The sequence below is a fragment of the Solanum lycopersicum genome, chromosome 5, assembly GCF_036512215.1.
Source record: "Solanum lycopersicum chromosome 5, SLM_r2.1".
Taxonomy (NCBI): domain Eukaryota; kingdom Viridiplantae; phylum Streptophyta; class Magnoliopsida; order Solanales; family Solanaceae; genus Solanum; species Solanum lycopersicum.
This window is the reverse complement of record NC_090804.1, coordinates 13,022,841-13,043,862: the sequence shown is the minus strand read 5'-3', so window position 1 is coordinate 13,043,862 and position 21,022 is coordinate 13,022,841. Positions and strand designations below refer to the sequence as shown.

The 21,022-nt window shown below is 38.7% G+C and overlaps 1 pseudogene; it reads left to right on the top strand.

Moving 5' to 3' along the window:
• The first annotated feature begins 7,333 nt into the window (after positions 1-7,333).
• Positions 7,334-19,760, top strand: LOC138348658 (UDP-glycosyltransferase 75C1-like; annotated as a pseudogene).
• Positions 19,761-21,022: the final 1,262 nt, after the last annotated feature.

Below are 21,022 nucleotides of genomic sequence, written 5' to 3'. Positions count from 1 at the left end.
ATTAACCGAGGCTGTTCAAACAGGCATAGGCCAACTAAACGGCATTCCCGTAGCAATTGGGGTTATGGATTTTCAGTTTATGGGGGGTAGTACGGGATCCGTAGTCGGAGAGAAAATCACCCGTTTGATTGAACACGCTGCCAATCAAAATTTACCTCTTATGATAGTGTGTGCTTCTGGGGGGCGCACATGCAGGAAGGAAGTTTGAGCTTGATGCAAATGGCTAAAATATCGTCTGCTTTATATGATTATCAATTAAATAAAAAATTATTTTATGTATAAATCCTTACATCTCCGACAACTGGTGTAGTGACAGCTAGTTTTGGTATGTTGGGGGATATCATTATTGCCGAACCCAATGCCTACATTGCATTTGCAGGTAAAAGAGTAATTGAACAAACATTGAATAAAACAGTACCCGAAGGTTCACAAGCAGCTGAATACTTATTCCAGAAGGGTTTATTCGACCTAATTGTACCACGTAATCTTTTAAAAAGCGTTCTGAGTAAGTTATTTAAGCTCCACGCCTTTTTTCCTTTGAATCAAAAGTCAAGCAAAATCAAGTAGAGCACTAAGTTCAATTATTTTTTTGTGTTTGTATCAAAAAGTAGTTAGTTTATCGGAATCAAAGTAAATAAGATAATAATGGCCTTTTCTTTGGTGATAGAAGATCGAATTGTAGAAAGAATTAAAACGAAAGTTGAGGATAACTCTTTTTTGACCTATATTCCTAATTACGAATCAAGAAACCTTTATCACCAAGAGTGAGTTCTTCCTTTCGTGAAATTAGTAAAATAAAACGAATTTGGTCTTGTCTTAGATATATAATTTGAAATTTCAATAGAGATAATAGAGTTTTGTATCTTTCTCTATCTACCGAAAAACCATTTTAGCTAAAAATCCATGTTGGGTCGGATTCGAATGAATCCGTCGATAATCTGTAAAAAACTCTTTATCTATTTTTAGAAAAGTAGAAGACAAGAACAAAAGACGAAGAAATGAAGAAAAATAATAAAGTTTATTATCATACATATCTTTCTCATGGAGGAGATGAATAAGTCCATTTATTTAGTTCTACAGTTCTACATTCTTTGCACTTATTCTTATTATACGTACTCAGTTAGACTTAGATATATCGATACTTCGATCTATACTAAGAATTTCAAATTCTTCAAATTCTATTAATAATAAATATTATCTAATATCTAATTAGAATTCAAATTCTTAATTTAATTATAATTATTACAAGATATCTTTATTTATATAATAACATAATAACAGATACAAATAGTAAATCGAGGTACCCCTTCTATGACAAATTTGAACCTTCCATCTATTTTTGTGCCGTTAGTAGGCCTAGTCTTTCCGGCAATTGCAATGGCTTTTCTTTTTGTATATTATATGGATGATCCGATCCGCAAGGACCATGATTGGGAATTGTTTGATCGTCTTTCTCTGAGGAAGAGTCGAAATAGAATCAACTTGAATTCGGGACCGCTATTCGAAATCTTAGTGAAATACATGGGTTTGGACATATTTTAAAGTTTGAGGTGTATGAAGAACTTCAAATCAAAGTAAGACCCTTCTTTCATTGTATTTAGCTTTGATAAGTCGTAAATAGCAATTTGCAAGGGAAATACTATCTTTTATTAGATTATCGTAGTATCTTATATTATTTTGTGTCGATTATGGTCATGCCTTGTTTGTAGTATCAAGGGGGGTGGTGAGTAAAGTCATAAGGTCACATTAATTCAGCAAAAAAGGTATGTTAAGTTTATTCCCCACTTACAACAAGTTTCCGTAAAGCGTAGGAGCAATGTACTTGGGTTGTTATACTTGTAGACATAATTGTTGATTGTTGGTTTCTCGAGTTGATATAATCCTCCCCTTTCGAGATTCTTATTCAACTAGTAGTGTCCCTATGTTTGACACGGCTTAGAGGCTATTTGTATAAGTTGCTTATAACTAAATTGCTTGCTTTTAGCGATGAAATTGTTATTGTTGCCCTTGGGGCTATTATGGTTAGCTGCAGGAACGTGATGTATGCTTAGAAGGGTAATGTTATGCCTACGGGGATACATGGATGCCTCAGAGGAATATGAGTTGCCTATGGGTCTATATTGATGCCTACAAAGCTATGAGTTGCCTGCAGGGCTATATTGACGCCTAAGTAAGTTGTGTGCTTCCTACAAGGCCATGTTGTTGCCTAAGAGAGCTAAGAGTTGTCTATAAGCTATATTGATGCCTAAGAGAGCTATGTTCTACCTACGTGGATATATTAATGCTTTAGAGGTCTACATGACTTCTAAGGGTCTAGGGACTACAGGTAGGGGTATATAGATTGATTGGCACCTTCCGAGCTTATGGGGGCTGAGTAGGTGGTCTTGTGTGTTTTTTGTACCTTCCGAGCTCATGGGGGCTTGTTTAGGTTGTTGTTTTATTATTTTTTTAAGTTAAAATTTAGGGGCAGGTCAGTACATTTATCTTATCCTTGATCTATTTATCAGAATATTCCAGTATATTAGGATACTTGCTTATAGTCTCTTGCCTTTCGTACTCTTTACATAAATTTTGAACTGACACCCCATTGACTGGGGGCGCTGAATTTATGCATGTAGGTCATAATAGATGATCCAGTAGACCTCTTCAACAGTAGGATTGACTTTTATTCGGTTGGCTAGCCGCTTTCCTCCGGAGCTACCAGAGTTTGGAGGTTTGTTAACTTTTGTTGCATATATTTTTATAGGTATGTTGGGGCCCTATCCCACAAATCTTTACTATTCTTAGAGGCATGCAAACAAGTGTGTGGGGTGTAGAATTACGTTATGGCCATGCTAGCATAGTTTGTTGGTTTTCTGAAGTTTGCTAGTTTTTTATTGTATTGTCTTGATATATACTTGCTTTCATTTTCGGTAAAGAGATCACAGTGGCCCTGAAGATAAAATGGGGACTTCTATGCTTGTTGGCTATTTCTTCATATGAAGTCTTGGGAGTAGCTGTTTTTTTATATACCTGTAACAGGGGTCTTGCCAGCCGAGGGCTTAATTTTAAGCCAAAATATACTTGTTTATTTTCTTGATTACGTGTGGTTGTCATGCTCTAGTAGCAAATGGTTCAGCAGAGTCGGCTCGAGCCTGAGCACTGGCATTAGGAGATAGTTGCACCCCTTAAGTTTGGGGCGTGAAAATTTACCCCTTCTTATTTTAATTAACATTAATCAAGTGCAGCAATAAAACCCTTCACCTCATAACCAATTACTCCACATCACACATACGATGAAGAGAGTAGACAATTCTAGTATATTATAAAGCTTAAGAAATTACTTGCTTTAAACCAATAATGTAATTTCTCCAAGAATTGAGTCTTCTCCTTTCAAATCAATTTTGAAGTCACACAATCTATATACAAGCAATTATTCACAATAATTTTTCCAAACCAACAATATATACATCAATTTCCTCTAAAAAAGGAGTCAATCAACTTGGAAACCAAATTCAAAAAGAAAGTTTGACTTCAAAATTTAATACTTGGAAAAAAATTCTAGTCTTTAGGAACTCATTAGTGAAAACCCTTATGAAAAGGACTCAAACATTAGTTTCAAATCTTCATTTTAGTTAGGAACTTAAGTTCTTGTAAAATCTTCACATTTACCAATCAAAATCCCAAATTTTAATGTTAATATCCATAAATTATCAAAGGGAAATCAAGTCTGAGGATCATAAAAGCTTACCCAAATGACTTAGCACAAGAAATCCTTTAAAATCACCACCAAGGGTTTTCCAAGTTAAAAAGTGAAAAATAGGACTTAAAAACGTGAAATTTGTAGGTCAAAACCCTTCTCTAATGTCTCCAGAGAGGACATTGTGTAACGATCTGTTTAGTCGTTTTGAGCAACAGATGTTATTTCTGGAAAACTGGCTGAGACGACGGATCCCACGACCGACCGTCATGGGCACGACGGACCGTCGAGGGGTCTCGTTTCAAAACACTTAGAAATTCTGAAAAATGGGTACTGAAATCGACTCTCTGAACTTCGTAACGGAATGGCAGGACGGACCGTCACAGGCGTGACGGACCGTCACAGACTCTTTAACGGAAATTGAGTCTCTGAACTCTGTGACGGAGCAGCAGGACGGACCGTCGCAGGCACAACGGGCCGTCATAGGCTGCGTAATCCCAGGCTGAGTCGGATTTCTTTAAAGTTTTAAGGGACGTTTTTGACTATTCCTGCTTTAATTATAAAGTTAGTGGGTTAATGTTAATAAGTCTAATTACTTGGGGGTTAAAAGAGGTAACCTTGAGTAAATTAGTGGGTTATTATTGCCATCTTTTATTCTTAATTATATGCTAATTAGGGTAAAAGAAAGAGGGTTTGAATAAATAAAATAGAAAGAAAAAAGAGAGAGAGAGGATCGAACGAGAAGAGGAAAACACAAAGCTTTGAGGAATTTGCTTGCTTGATCACTAATCTTCGGTGGAGGTAGGTTATGGTTTTTACACTATTCGTAGTTAACTCTTAATAGCGAATGATATGTGTTGGGTTGTATTGTAAAGTCTTCTATATGCATAATTGTATGCTTGCATGAATGTGATTATATAATTGTGATGAAATAAGCATGATGAAGCTATTGAATCCCAAATCTTGAAAACCCCTTGTTAATGATGATGCCTTGGTATAAAAGAAGGCTTGATGAACTAAAGTAATGAGATTGATGATGGCTTGGTATAAAGGAAGGCTTGATGAATTAATAGAATGAGATTAGTGGAGCGGGTGTCACGAACCGACACGTAGAATTAGGGGATCGGGTGTCACGAACCGACATGTAGAATTAGGGGATCGGGTGTGACGAACCAACACGTAGAATTAGGGGATCGGGTGTCACGAATCGACACGTAGAATTAGGGGATCGGGTGTCACGAACCGTCACGTAGAATTAGGGGATCGGGTGTCACGAACTGACACGTAGAATTAGGGGATCGGGTGTCACGAACCGACACGTAGAACTAGGGGATCGAAGTGTCACATTCCGACACATAGTAGTAGGGGAGCGGAGTGTCACGTACCGACACAAGAATAAAGGTGATGAATCTTGAAAGATGTTAATATACATAATCTAATGAACCCAATTCCCAAATGAGTATGGTATTGAGGCTTGAGTCCTCGTGTGTGAATTTGGCGGTACTTATTAACGATTATAGTACTTGTTGTTGCTACATGTTGAGTAATGTAGTTGATTTTATATTATAACTTGATATATATTGTTTTCTATTTTGAGTTGGCCGATGATATCTACTCAGTACCCGTGTTTTGTACTGACCCCTACTTGTATGTTTTCTTTTTGATTATTTGTGGTGTGCAGCAAACGTGCCGTCGTCTTCAACTCAACCGCAACTCTAGCCAGTCTTCATTATTCTGGATTTCAGGGTGAGATAATGCTTCTAGCTTGGACTGGATCTTCCTCTTCATGTCATGATGCCTTGAAGTTCCGGCATGGAGTAGCCTTTTATGTATTTTAGCTTCTTAGATAATCCTAGATTAATAATTCGAGGATAGATGTTCTTGTGATGATGACTTCCAGATTTTGGGGAATAATAATTGTTGAGGTTTTAGAAGTTTATTGAATTGATTTTTATTAATGAGTTTAAGTCTTCCGCATTGTATTTTGTTCATTATGTTTAAAATGTTGGGGTTTAGATTGGTTGGTTCGCTCACATAGTAGGATAAGTGTGGGTGCCAGTCGCGGTCCGATTTGGGTCGTGACAAACTTGGTATCAGAGCATTAGGTTCGTTGGTCTCATCACACAAGAACGAGTCTAGTAGAGTCTTACGGAACGGTAAGGGGACGCCTTTACTTTTCTTTGAGAGGCTATAAGACTTTAAGAAAATTCCATTCTTTCTTTCTTTCTTTCGTGCTATTACTTGGGTCCAATTGGTATCTAGGTGACACAAATTGGTATCTGACCATCTTCACTCTATTTCGCAGATAGTTAGAACTAGAGCAACAACCACGCCAACATCAACATCGGCAAGACAAGATACATCTGAACCAACCACTGGGGCTGTAGCTAGAGGAAGAGCAGCGGCAAGAGGCCGTGGTAGAGGTCGTGGGAGGACATCCTCTAGAGGAAGAGGACGAGCACCTAGCCCATCTGATACTAGGGCAGTGACTCCTCCACCAACTGAAGAAGTATTAAGAGAGGGTGAGGAAGGGGAAACTGAGCAAGTGCAGAATGAGGAACTACCACCCCAACCTACCCCAGAGATGATAAATCAGGTTCTTGCTTATCTTAGTAGGTTATCTGATCAAGGTCAAACACCTCCAGTGTTTTCTACACCAGCACCTCAGGTTCTGGAAGTACAACAGGCAACTACTGGGGCTCCCCGCATGGATGCCTCATTGGAAATAGGCACATTTCCTCGTCTGACTACAGGGCCTATAATGACAAATGATCAGCATGAACTTTTCAGTTAGTTCTTGAAATTGAAACCTCCAGTCTTCAAGGGTGCTGAGTCTGAAGATGCCTATGATTTTCTGGTTGACTGTCATGAGCTACTACACAAGATGGGTATAGTAGAACGGTTTGGTGTTGAGTTTGTGACTTATCAGTTTCAAGGAAACGCCAAAATATGGTGGCGGTCACACGTTGAGTGTCAACCAACAGAGGCACCACCTATGACTTGGGCATCATTCTCTAGCTTGTTTATGGAGAAGTATATCCCCCAGACTTTGAGGGATAGGAAAAGAGATGAGTTTTTGAGCCTAGTGCAAGGTAGGATGTCGGTTACTACATATGAGGCTAAGTTCCGTGCATTATCCCGGTATGCCACCCAACTTTGTTTCAGTCCACAAGAGCGGATTCGCCATTTTGTGAAGGGGTTGAGGTCAGAATTGCGGATTTCAGCCTTACAGGTAGCGGCTACGGCAAAATCCTTTCAAGAAGTGACTTCGTGATAGAGGTAGAAGGAGTGAAGCCAGATGACTTCACCATGGCATCGACATCAAAAAGGTTTCGAAAGGGAGGTGAGTTTAATGGTTCTTACTCTAGAGTACAGGGTTCAGGAGGTTACTCAGTTCGACCAATTCAGTCTTCGCTACAGACTGTAGTTGGGGGTTCACCTCATACCGGTCAACACTTCTCTGAGAGACCCATGCTTGACTCCAGAGAGTGTTATGGATGTGGGGAGACTGGACACATTAGGAGAAATTGTCCAAAACAGAGTTATAGACCCCCAATAGCTAGAGGTAGAGGTGGTCATGGTAGAGGCCGTTATTCTGGAGGACATGGTGGCCGAGGTAATGGTGGTCATCAAAACGGTCGGGGTGACGGACAAATGGGAACTACTGCAGCGCAACCTGTTAGAGGCCACAGACAGACTGGTGATAGGTCTCATTGTTACGCTTTCCCTGGGTGGTCGGAAGCGGAGACATCAGATGCTGTTATCACAGGTAATCTTTTGGTTTGTGATTGTATGGCTTCTGTATTATTTGACCCTGGCTCTACATTTTCATACGTATCTTCCTTATTTGCTAATGGTCTTAATTTACATTGTAAATTGCTTGACATGCCTATTCGGGTTTCTACTCCGGTGGGTGAGTCTGTGATAGTTGAAAAAGTGCATAGGTCTTGTTTGGTGACTTTTGTGGGGAGTAACACTTATGTAGACTTGGTTATCTTAGAAATGGTTGATTTTGATGTGATTCTGGGTATGACTTGGCTTTCTCTGAATTTTGCGATCTTGGATTGTAATGCTAAAACTGTGACATTAGCCAAGCCTGGGACAGATCCGTTAGTGTGGGAGGGTGACTACACTTCCAATCCGGTTCGTATCATCTCCTTTCTTCGTGCTAAGAAAATGGTTAGTAAGGGTTGTTTAGCGTTCTTGGCACATCTCCGAGATGATACTAACCAAGTACCTCCAATTGAGTCGGTTTCGGTAGTCCGTGAGTTTCTGGACGTGTTCCCTGCAGATCTTCCTGGTATGCCACCAGATAGGGATATTGACTTCTGCATTGATCTTGAACCGGGTACTCGCTCCATTTCTATACCCCCTTATAGAATGGCTCCCGCGGAGTTAAGAGAGTTAAAATCCCAACTTCAAGAGTTATTAAGCAAAGGCTTCATTATACCAAGTGCATCCCCTTGGGGAGATCCGGTTTTGTTTGTGAAGAAGAAGGATGGAAGTTTTCGGATGTGCATAGACTACCGGCAGTTGAACAAGGTAACTATTAAGAACAAATATCCCATTCCTCGCATTGATGACTTGTTCGATCAGTTACAAGGTGCTTGTGTCTTCTCTAAGATTGACTTGAGATCCGGTTATCATCAATTGAAAATACGGGAAACGGATGTGCCAAAGACTGCTTTTTGGACCAGGTATGGGCATTACGAATTCGTAGTGATGTCTTTTGGTCTTACGAATGCCCCTGCTGCTTTCATGAGCTTGATGAACGGGATTTTTAAGCCATATCTGGATCTCTTTGTGATCGTATTTATTGATGATATATTGGTATACTCAAAGAGCAAGAAGGAACATGAGGAGCATTTGAGAATGGTATTGGAAATGTTGAGGGAGAAAAAGCTTTATGCCAAATTCTCCAAGTGTGAGTTTTGGCTAGATGCAGTGTCCTTCTTGGGGCATGTAGTTTCTAAGGATTGGGTTATGGTGGACCCTCCTAAGATTGAGACAGTGAAGAATTGGGTAAGACCTACTAATGTGTCACAAATAAGGAGCTTTGTTGGTCTAGCTAGCTATTACCATCGATTTGTCAAGGGATTCTCTTCCATTGCTTCCTAATTGACGAACTTGACTAAACAGAATGTTCCATTTGTATGGTCGGACGAGTGTGAAGAAAGCTTTCAGAAGCTCAAGACTTTGTTGACTACCGCACCAATCCTTACCTTGCCAGTGGAAGGTAAGAATTTCATTGTCTATTGTGATGCATCCTATTCGGGTTCGGGTGCCGTGCTAATGCAAGAGAAGAATGTAATTGCTTATGCTTCGAGGCAATTAAAGGTGCATGAACGTAACTATCCGACCCATGATTTGGAGTTGGCTGCGGTAGTATTTGCATTAAAGCAATGGAGACACTATTTGTATGGAGTTAAGTGTGAAGTATACGCGGATCATCGTAGCCTACAGTATGTCTTTACTCAAAAAGATTTGAATTTGAGACAGTGGAGATGGATGGAACTACTGAAGGACTACGATATCACTATCTTGTATCATCTGGGAAAGGCTAATGTTGTGGCAGACGCCTTAAGTAGAAAGGCAGGGAGCATGGGAAGTCTAGCTCACTTGCAAGTTTCTAGACATCCATTTGCTAGAGAGGTTCAGACTCTGGCTAACGACTTCATGAGGTTAGAAGTAAATGAGAAGGGAGGATTGTTGGCTTGTGTGGAGGCGAGATCTTCTTTTCTTGACCAGATTAAGGGAAAGCAGTTTAATGATGAGAAATTGATCTGGATCCGAGATAAAGTGTTGCGAGGAGAGGCTAAAAAAGCAATAATGGATGAGGAAGGTGTTTTGAGAATTAAGGGAAGGGTATGTGTGCCCCGTGTTGATGATTTGATTCACACTATTCTTACAGAGGCTCATAGTTTCGGATATTCTATACATCCTGGTGCAACCAAGATGTACCGTGACCTAAAGCAACATTTTTGGTGGAGTATAATGAAGTGTGACATTGTGGAGTTTGTTGCCAAATGTCTGAATTGTCAGCAAGTAAAGTATGAACACCAGAGGCCTGGAGGAACACTTCAAAGAATGCCAATTCCTGAATGGAAGTGGGAGAGAATTGCAATGGACTTCGTGGTTGGTCTTCCAAAGACATTGGGGAAGTTTGACTCTATTTGGGTAATTGTGGACAGATTAACTAAGTCTGCTCATTTCATTCCGGTCAAGGTAACTTACAATGCAGAGAAGTTAGCCAAAATCTATATCTCAGAAATCGTTCGATTGCATGGAGTTCCACTCTCCATCATATCAGATAGAGGTACGCAGTTTACTTCTAAGTTTTGGAGAACATTGCATGCTGAATTAGGTACTAGGTTGGACCTTAGTACTGCATTTCACCCTCAGACCGATGGTCAGTCTGAGCGAACGATTCAAGTGTTGGAGGATATGCTTCGTGCATGTGTGATAGAATTTGGTGGTCATTGGGATAACTTCTTACCCTTAGCGGAGTTTTCATACAATAATAGCTATCACTCAAGTATTGATATGGCTCCATTCCAAGCATTGTATGGGAGGAGATGTAAGTCTCCCGTCGGTTGGTTTGATGCATTTGAGGTTAGACCTTGGGGTACTGACCTTTTGAGGGATTCATTGGAGAAAGTGAAATCTATTCAAGAAAAGCTTTTAGCGGCTCAAAGCAGGCAGAAAGAATATGCGGATCGAAAGGTTAGAGACATGGAGTTTATGGAGGGTGAGCAAGTCTTGTTGAAGGTTTCTCCCATGAAGGGGGTGATGCAGTTTGGAAAAAGAGGTAATCTAAGCCCAAGGTATATTGGACCATTTGAAGTACTTAAGCGAGTAGGGGAGGTGGCTTATGAATTAGCCTTGCCCCCAGCACTGTCAGGAGTACATCCGGTATTTAATGTGTCTATGTTGAAAAGATACCATGGGGATGGAAACTACATCATCCGTTGGGATTCCGTTTTGCTTGATGAGAATTTGTCTTATGAGGAGGAATCTGTTGCCATTCTAGATAAAGAAATTCGCAAGTTGAGATCAAGGGAGATTGCATCCATCAAAGTTCAATGGAAGAATCGACCCGTTGAAGAAGCCACTTGGGAGAAGGAGGCAGATATGCAAGAAAGATACCCACACCTGTTTACAGATTCAGGTACTCCTTTTTGCCCTTGTTTTCTTCTTACGATCGTTCGGGGACGAACGATGGGTAAATTGGTATCTATTGTAACGACCTATTTAGTCGTTTTGAGCAACAGATGTTATTTCATGAAAACTGGCTGAGACGACGGATCCCACGACGGACCGTCGAGGGGTCTCATTTCAAAACACTTAGAAATTCTGAAAAATGGGTACTGAAATCGACTCTCTGAACTTCATAACGGGATGGCAGGAGGGACCGTCACAGGCGTGACGGACCGTCACAGGTGTGACGGACCGTCACAGGCGTGACGGACCGTCACAGACTCTTTAAGGGAAATTGAGTCTCTGAACTCTGTGACGGAGTAGCAGGACGGACCGTCGCAGGCACGACGGGCCGTCACAGGCTGCGTAATCCCAGGCTGAGTCGGATTTCTTTAATGTTTTAAGGGACGTTTTTGACTATATCTGCTTTAATTATAAAGTTAGTGGGTTAATGTTAATAAGTCTAATTACTTGGGGGTTAAAAGAGGTAACCTTGAGTAAATTAGTGGGTTATTATTGCCATCTTTTATTCTTAATTATATGCTAATTAGGGTAAAAGAAAGAGGGTTTGAATAAAGAAAATAGAAAGAAAAAAGAGAGAGAGAGGATCGAACAAGAAGAGGAAAACACAAAGCTTTGGAGAATTTGTTTGCTTGATCACTAATCTTCGGTGGAGGTAGGTTATGATTTTTACACTATTCGTAGTTAACTCTTAATAGCGAATGATATGTGTTGGGTTGTATTGTAAAGTCTTCTATATGCTTAATTGTATGCTTGCATGAATGTGATTATATAATTGTGATGAAATAAGCATGATGAAGCTATTGAATCCCAAATCTTGAAAACCCCTTGTAAATGATGATGCCTTGGTATAAAAGAAGGCTTGATGAACTAAAGTAATGAGATTGATGATGCCTTGGTATAAAAGAAGGCTTGATGAATTAATAGAATGAGATTAGTGGAGCGGGTGTCACGAACCGACACGTAGAATTAGGGGATCGGGTGTCACGAACCGACACGTAGAATTAGGGGATCGGGTGACACGAATCGACACGTAGAATTAGGGGATCGGGTGTCACGAACCGACATGTAGAATTAGGGGATCGGGTGTCATGAATCGACACGTAGAATTAGGGGATCGGGTGTCAGGAACCGACACGTAAAATTAGGGGATCGGGTGTCACGAACCGACACGTAGAACTAGGGGATCGGAGTGTCACGTTCCGACACATAGTAGTACGGGAGCGGAGTGTCACGTACCGACACAAGAATAAAGGTGATGAATCTTGAAAGATGTTAATATACTCAATCTAATGAACCTATTTCCCAAATGATAATGGTATTGAGGCTTGAGTCCTCATGTGTGAATTTGGAGGTACTTATTAACGATTATAGTACTTGTTGTTGCTACATGTTGAGTAATGTAGTTGATTTTATATTATTACTTGGTATATATTATTTTTTCTATTTTGAGTTGGCCGATGATATCTACTCAGTACCCGTGTTTTGTACTGACCCCTACTTGTATGTTTTCTTTTTGATTATTTGTGGAGTGCAGCAAACGTGCCGTCGTCTTCAACTCAACCGCAACTCTAGCCAGTCTTCATTATTCCGGATTTCAGGGTGAGCTAATGCTTCTAGCTTGGACTGGATCTTCCTCTTCATGTCTTGATGCCTTGAAGTTCCGGCATGGACTAGCCTTTTATGTATTTTAGCTTCTTAGATACTCCTAGATTAGTAATTTGAGGATAGATGTTCTTGTGATGATGACTTCCAGATTTTGGGGAATAATAGTTGTTGAGTTTTTAGAAGTTTATTGAATTGATTTTTATTAATGAGTTTAAGTCTTCCGCATTGTATTTTGTTCATTATGTTTAAAATGTTGGGGTTTAGATTGGTTGGTTCGCTCACATAGTAGGATAAGTGTGGGTGCCAGTCGCGGCCCGATTTGGGTCGTGACACATTGGTTCACTTAAGGGAACCCCACAAAAACTGAGGGTGACGCCTTTATAAACCAGGCTATATGAAAGCAACCATCGCTAAATTGAGCCCCTCAAAAGGTCTAGAGTTCGCTTAACCAGAAGGCGTGTTGCAAAAGCGAAGGGTCCATAACTCAAGCATCAGAAAAATATTCAACACTCAACACATTGAAAGGACCCTTGAGATTCATTCAAAACCTCGTGTACACAAACTATGTATGCAAAACAATCATAAACGACATTCTAGACTCAATGAATCCGTCAAAATATGAATTTGAGGTCTCTTGACTCGACAACCATGGAAATCATAAGAAACTAACTGAACACCTAAAATTGCAAAAACAAGCTCTAAGTCCAATGGAATTCTTGGAAATCTGATTCGAGCATACGAACCCTGAATGTAGACCAAAGTCAACTAAAAGGCTAAATTTTTAAAATTGACAACTTAGGACCTCAAATCCTTAAAAAGACTCGGAATCTCAAACCGACAATGCCAAAAAATCATATTCCACTTTCAGGACTGATGAAATCGTTGAAATTCCATTCCGATACTAAAAACTTCAAAAGACGTTGAAACCCACTTTTAAGCAACTTAAGCCTTTCAATCAAAAACTTACACAAATTCTCAACTTTAAACTCAAACTTCAAAACCAACTTTTAAAATACAATCATAGAAAACTCTAGGCCAGTACCAGTTGAGTAAAATAGTAAATTTTCAAAATGACCAACCATGTCATTCCACTATAAGTGTATCCATGTCTTTTTATCCTAATGAAATTAATTCAAATAGAAAAATCATTTAATGTTTTTAATCGATATATATATATATATATATATATATATATATATATATTGTTTTCTCTTCTTGAAATAATCAGTTTACCCTATATTATAATCCTTTATTTGGAACACGAAAAAAGATCAACCCAATATATGAGGATTCAAGAAATTATAGGAACTTTTATAACATTTGAATATATCTAAAAGTTCAGTGAAACATCAATACGACCCATAGCTTGGATCTTTTGCTTCTTTAGATTACATAGGAAAAATGAACAGTATCGATGTTTCATTGTCTGATTATTTCACATCGTTGAACCCTTAAAGGCAATTGAAAAGTTACACTCTTTATAGAATAATTATAGTGTAGATAGTTAATATATATGTATTATATGTTGAAGTGATTTTAAATTACACTATCATTAATTTAATTTAAAAAATAATAATATACAATCGAATATGCACATATGTCATGCTTTTGTATCTTTAATTTGCTAAGACATGATATATATCTAAAAATAAAACGCACTACTTGCTATTATTTTTGTTTCCTAGTTTAAAGTATTATATGCTCATTCATTTCTTGCATTTTTTTTACTAAATGAACAAGACGATTCTTGGAACAGTAAAAATATCATATTTCTATCTCTAATTTGTTAGCACATGATATATCAAATAATAAAATATACTACTTGCTAACATTATGTTTTTTTGTTTCTTAGACTAAAGTACTTATGAATTTCGTGCGTTTTTTACTAAATAATAATGATAATTCAGGACAAACAAATGTTGCATTCTTTTGTATCGCTTATTTATTAGCACACATTACATCTGATTATATGACATACTACTTATTTTCATTTTTTTTTCTTAGACAACTACTAATGCATTTCTTGTGTTTTCTTCATGAATAGTAATGATGATTCATGCAACAACAAAAAGGTCATGTTTTTGTATCTCTAAATTGTCATTACACCTTATATTTGATAACAGAACATACTACTTGCAATTATTAGCCTTTTTGTTACTAAATCCAAAGCTATCATGCATTTCTTATTTTATGTTTGGAAAAATTACGCGAGTTGAATAATATTACTCGTTTATTAATCAGCAAGGGTATAGTTTAATTTTATTACTATGTGTGACTATAGTTGATTTTTTGCCATTAATTATTGACCCTACAATTTCCTTGTATACAAAATCAAAAAACCTTTCTCGACCATTATACAAGGAAGTATAATAAAAACATGAAGTTTCCTTGAAAGAGACACTTACCTAGCATTGAATATACAAGAATATTGATCAACCACAATTTTACGTTTAATGAAGCTTCAGTCCTATGAGGAAACCAATAGTTATGGAATTTGTATCATTTTAGAACTCATTTTGGTAAAAATATTTTATTAAAATGATTTGCTTGAATCATGATATTCTGTAAATTTTATGTTACCGTATTTAGCGTTCTTTTTATAAATTGTATAAATTTTAATCAACTTTTTTAATACAAATTTGAATTTCTCCAACAAACTAAAATATACTCTTGGAGTGCGATAATGGAAGCTATAGCTATATAACATTATTTGCTTAAATGTCTTTGCCATATATGGAATATCTCTTTATTTTTTGTTGAACAATAAAGTTAACTTTATGAACAACAAAGAATCTAGATACTTCTTGGAGCTTCTAGAAAGGTTGATTAAATTATCTTTTGATACTTTTTTATTTAATAAATGTTTATATAATGTCAAAAAGAAAATTATTTAAGGTAGATAGTCAAAGAATATGATTAATTTTCTATATCTAGAATCATGTACTTACTAGTATAAATATGTGTGACCTTAATAAGTTGTAACCAAACCCTTTTAAAACGTTCATTATCAATGTTCTCCTGCCCAAAATTCTCATTCTCCTTCATGGATACCTCACTTTTCAGCATTCAAAACATGAAAAATTGAAGTATGAAAAGTCTCATGTTCTTAAACACTATTTTGAGGTCATGTCCAGATTAATCCATGTCTTCAATTTTCCAAAAAATCAATGTACTTAGGCATTGAATTCAGTTTAACTAAAAGCTTCCAGCTGTCAGCAGAAAAAACTCTTAAATGTGGAAGGATTAAGTTTTGCTCCTTTCTCTGATGGCTATTATGGTGAATTCAAGTTAAGTTCAATTTATGAGTTCCTTTTGTTCTATTATTCTGTAAAGTTTTGTGGGTCAAAATTTATTTTCAATATGATCCAATCAAATGTAAAAAGGTACCCCTTTTTCACATGTCATCAACATCATTATCATGTAATGGGTTGGTTCAGTGGCCAAAAAAATAAATATCCCATCTACATTATTTTGGATCCAACCACCCACAATTTTTGATGTTTACTATTATAGATTCACAAAATATTCTGATTATTTTAACAATTGTGATGGTAAGGATAAATTAATAGAGTTACCAGTATTTCCACCACTTAATCCAATTGATTTTTCTTTTTTTGTGTTTGATGACGTGGCGAGTATCAACTGCGCAGCTAAGTGTCACGACCCGCCAGATACCCCGGTAGATCACGACCCTTCTAGGCAGCCAGCAGCCTGTGCAAGGGGACAGACAACCTAAAAACGGCCAGCAGGCAAAGGGGTAGGCGTCCAAGCAGGCAGCAGACAGAGGGTCAGGCGTTTCAGCCGTTACAGGCAGTTTCAGCAGTTACAGCCGTTTCATCAGTTATGGTCGTTTCAGCAGTTACAGCATGTGGGTAGGCGGCAGGTTCCAGCCTTGGAGGGGCTTGTGCAGGGCCTCTGGAACGTGGGGCAGACTAGGGAGCAGCTAGGAGTCCCTTTTTGGAAGACTTAGAAGCATGTCTTGTGGGCATGGACTTAGGGGCTTGTATATAGTGTAGCATTTATTTACTCTTAGTGTTTAGAGTAGTATAAATAGGTAGTCATTGTATTTGTAAAACAACCACCAACATTTGAATACAAGTCTTTCTTCCAAAATCTGTCTTTGTTCCTCTTTCTTATTTCTCTTAGCGATCCAAAGTAGTGAAAGGCTTACTTGAGTTTGCGAGATCGTGAAAGAATCGTGAGCAAACCTTCAAGTGCCGCACGAAGTATTGTCCGAATTGAAAAGTCCGTGACAATTGGTTAGGATAATTGCCTTCCAAGCAATAGACCCAGGTTCGTAGTGATGTGAATAAGATCAACACAGCTGTGTTGTATCTTTCGGAGTTGGCCATGCTATGGTGGAAGCATAAAGAGTCTGACATCGCAAAGGGGCATGCGCGTTGAACACATGGGAGCAGTTCCGTGTGGAGTTCAAGAAGGCGTTCTTCCCTAGCAACGTTGTCTAAGAGGCAAAGCGCAAGATGCGGGAGTTGAGACAAAAGGGTAGCATACGCGCGTATGTGCAGGAGTTTACCACCCTTACATTTCAGATTCCCAACCTCAGGGACGACGACATATTGTTCTACTTCTTGGATGGGCTGCAAAATTGGGCCAGAACGGGGTTGGAACGGTGACAAGTCAGGACTATAGACGACGCCATTACGCAGGCTGACGCCTTGAAAGACTTCAGGCAGGAGAAGTCTTTCAGCGCCGATGAGGACGAAGAGGTAGGCAGTTATGATGATAGTGGGGAAGACAGTGGCGTAGGCGAGGAGCAAACGCCACAACCCAAAAGGCGTGACACCTACGGGTCCAGCGGCAAGAAGCCCGGAGATCGTGGCATCACGGTAAGGGATTCCAAGGATGGTTGCTTCATATGCAAAGGGCCGCATGGTTACAAAAGATGCCCTGAACTGAAAAGTCTTGGTGCTATCCTTCGTGAGCGAAAGGAAGAGAAAGCCCAAGAGGAAGTTGGGGAGACTAAGCAGTTGGGCATGGTGAGACTATACGGAGCTGCGATTGAACAATCATCGACGAGTCCAAGGCAAGATAAGCCAAGGCGAGCGGAGCCGAAGCATGCTGACAAGGGACTTGCAAAGTCTAAGGCGTGGGCTTAAACAGTCGACATCACGGTCAACGGGAAGGTTGCTCGTGCGTTGGTCGACACCGGTGCGGAGGTCAATGTTATGAACAAGACGGCAGCAACGAGGTTGGGGTTGCGATATACTGCAAGCAACGCCCAAATCAGAACTGTCAACGCATCACCGACTCCTATAGTTGGAGTTGCGCACGGGGTGAACATCACGGTAGGCGATTGGCAAGGGAAAACCAAGTTCATCGTCGCCCCCATCAATATGTTTGATGTTATTCTTGGGCAGAAGTTCTTCCAGCAGTGCCATGCAGTAATCGATCCTCATCTCCAAAAATTGATAATTATGGAGAAAGGGAGAGAACATACAGTTCCCATGGTGAAGGCACAAGCGGCGGAGGGACAGGCTAGACTGACATCCATGAAGCTCGAGAGGGTCGACGTGAGAAGAAGGTTAACACTAGCAGCGACCATTGCAAGTTCGAGAGAAGACAATGGTGCTGGAAAGACCTTGCCACCGCGCAGGAAGAGGGTTCCGAGTAGGAACGCTGACGTGATGAAGAAGCCGCCGGAGCACTTGCCTCCGTTGAAGGAAGAAGTTCGGAAGATCGAGTCGAGAAAGGTCGGGACATCGATGAAGAGGCTGCTCGAAGGGATTGATCGAGTACGCGAGTTGATGGTCGCCCGGCAGAACTCAACGCCGATACGGATGCAATGCGACGCGGTCGTCGCATCATCAGGTGGGGGAGCTTGTCACGACCCGCCAGATACCCCGACAGATCGCGACCCGGCTAGGCAGCCAGCAGCCTGTGCAAGGGGACAGACAGCCCAAAAACGGCCAGCAGGCAAAGGGGCAGGCGTCCAAGCAGGCAGCAGACAGAGGGTCAGGCGTTTCAGCCGTTACAGGCAGTTTCAGCAATTACAGTCGTTTCATCTGTTACGGCCGTTTCAGCAGTTACAGCATGTAGGGAGGCGGCAGGTTCCAGCCTTGGAGGGGCTTGTGCAGGGCCTCTGGAACGTGGGGCAGACTAGGGAGCAGCTAGGAGTCCCTTTTTGGAAGACTTAGAAGATGTCTTGTGGGCATGGACTTAGGGGCTTGTATATAGTGTAGCATTTATTTACTCTTAGTGTTTAGAGTAGTATAAATAGGTAGTCATTGTATTTGTAATACAACCACCAACATTTGAATACAAGTCTTTCTTCCAAAATGTGTCTTTGTTCCTCTTTCTTATTTCTCTTAGCGATCCAAAGTAGTGAAAGGCTTACTTGAGTTTGCGAGATCGTGAAAGAATCGTGAGCAAACCGTCAAGTGCCGCACGGAGTATTGTCCGAATTGAAAAGTCCGTGACATAAGTCTATTAAAGGACAAATTGAAATGTTAGATAGTGAAAAAAATTCAAGAGTTCTTGTGTATACTTTTGATGCTATGGAATTTGATGCTTTGGGAATTTTAAAGCATGTGACTATGGTTGAAATAAGGCCTTCAATTCCTTAAATTTTTCTTGATGATAATATTTTTTAAGTTGATATGATTGAGATAAGTTCAAAGAATTATATGAATTGATTGAACTCAAAGGATAAGGGATCAGTTATCTACATAGCATTTGATAGTTACTCCAAAATATCAAATCAATTGATGAAAGAGATTGATCATGGGTTGCTAAAATGTGGAAGGTCATTCTTGTGGGTTATTATGGAAGGGAAAGACGGGGACAAGATGGAGGACAGTTTGAGTTGCAAATATGAACTTGAAAATCAGGGGAAGATAGTGAGTTGGTGCTCAAAAGTGGAAGTTCTAAAGCACCTTTTTGTTGGTTGTTTTCTGACTCACTATGGATGAAATTCAACTTTAGAAAGATATAGCATCCGAGATACTTGTTGCGGCATGTCGGATCTAGAATGATCAAGTTTGTAACGCAAAATTCATTCAAGATATTTGGAAAAATAGATTAGATTAATTCCATTGAAGATGGTGTCGTGAAAAGAGATGATTTTAATAGATGTATCATGATCGTGATGAAAGGCGTCAAAGAAGGGAAAGAACTGAGTAGAAATGCCAAGAAATGGAGTAATTTAGATACGAAAACTATGAAGGAAAATGGTACATCAAGTGTGAATCTCATAACTTTTGCTAAAGAGATTTTATTTGGTTATAATGAATTCTAAATAACTCATGAATATGTTGGACAATAAAGGAGTGATTATAACGTCGTGCGGAAGCTTAAAAATTACAAATCATATGGTTGATAAATCAGATAAATAAAACTTATACTAAAAATCAAAATATTATTATATCAAAACTAATATAAAAGAATAATGAAATTGTAGAAAGAATAAATCTCCTCATAAAAAATGTCTCTAAACGACTATATTCCGAATGTTATTGTTGTGTTATGTTAGAAGAAATATACCTATAGCTATAGAGTCCTAAAAAAATTTCTTACTAGAAAAGGACTAGCTACTCCAAAACTTTTTCCTAAAAGGAAAGAATAAAGCAAATAAATAGTATTATATTATTCTTTCAGAAAAAGTAAAAATATTTACGGTAATGTTTTGTATTTTCCTTTACGAAAAATAAAACTTCAAATAAAGTAAGAAAATCAGGCAAAATCTTAATAAATCTCCCTTTTTGGCTTGAATTTTCTGGCATAATAATTTTGATCCTCTTTCTTCACACAATTTTCATGTATCAGCTTTTACCATGATTTGAAAATTGGTATGAGTTAAAATTGGAGCTCTGAGTTAAAATTTATGATCATGGTTGAAAGGGAATCTTATACGTTAAAAGTAATATGCATGAGTTAAAAGTTGAGCTCATGCATTAAAAGTAAGATGCATGGGTTAAAAGTGGAGCTCATGTATTAATAGTAAGATGCGTGAGTTAAAAGTGAAGTCCGAGCATTAAAAGTTTACAGGGGTTGAAAATGTTGAAAATTGATTTTGTTTAAGGATGGAACAGCAGGGTATTATTGAAAACATATTTAAAAATTTTCTCCACATCTAGTAGCACAAAAATCTTCATTATCTTCACGTTGATTGCAAATTGATTCGAAACCACTTGAGCTTGTCTTCAATTTTATTTAGTCATTGGATCATTGAACTATGTGATTGTTAGACCATTTGCTCTGATACCACTTGTTGGATTATGAAGGGGTGATTATGACGTCAAGTGGAAGCTTACAATTGCAAATCATATGGTTGATAAACCAGATAACAAAAACTTATACTAAAAATTAAAATATTATTATATTAAAACTAATATAAAGAAAAAATATTGAAACTGTAGAGAGAATAAATCTTCCCATAAAAAAAAGTTTTTAAACAACTATATTGTGGATGATATTGTGGTGTTATTTTACAAGAAACAAAACTGTATTTATAGAGTCCTAAAAGATTTTCTTACAAGAAAAGGACTAGCTACTCTTTAC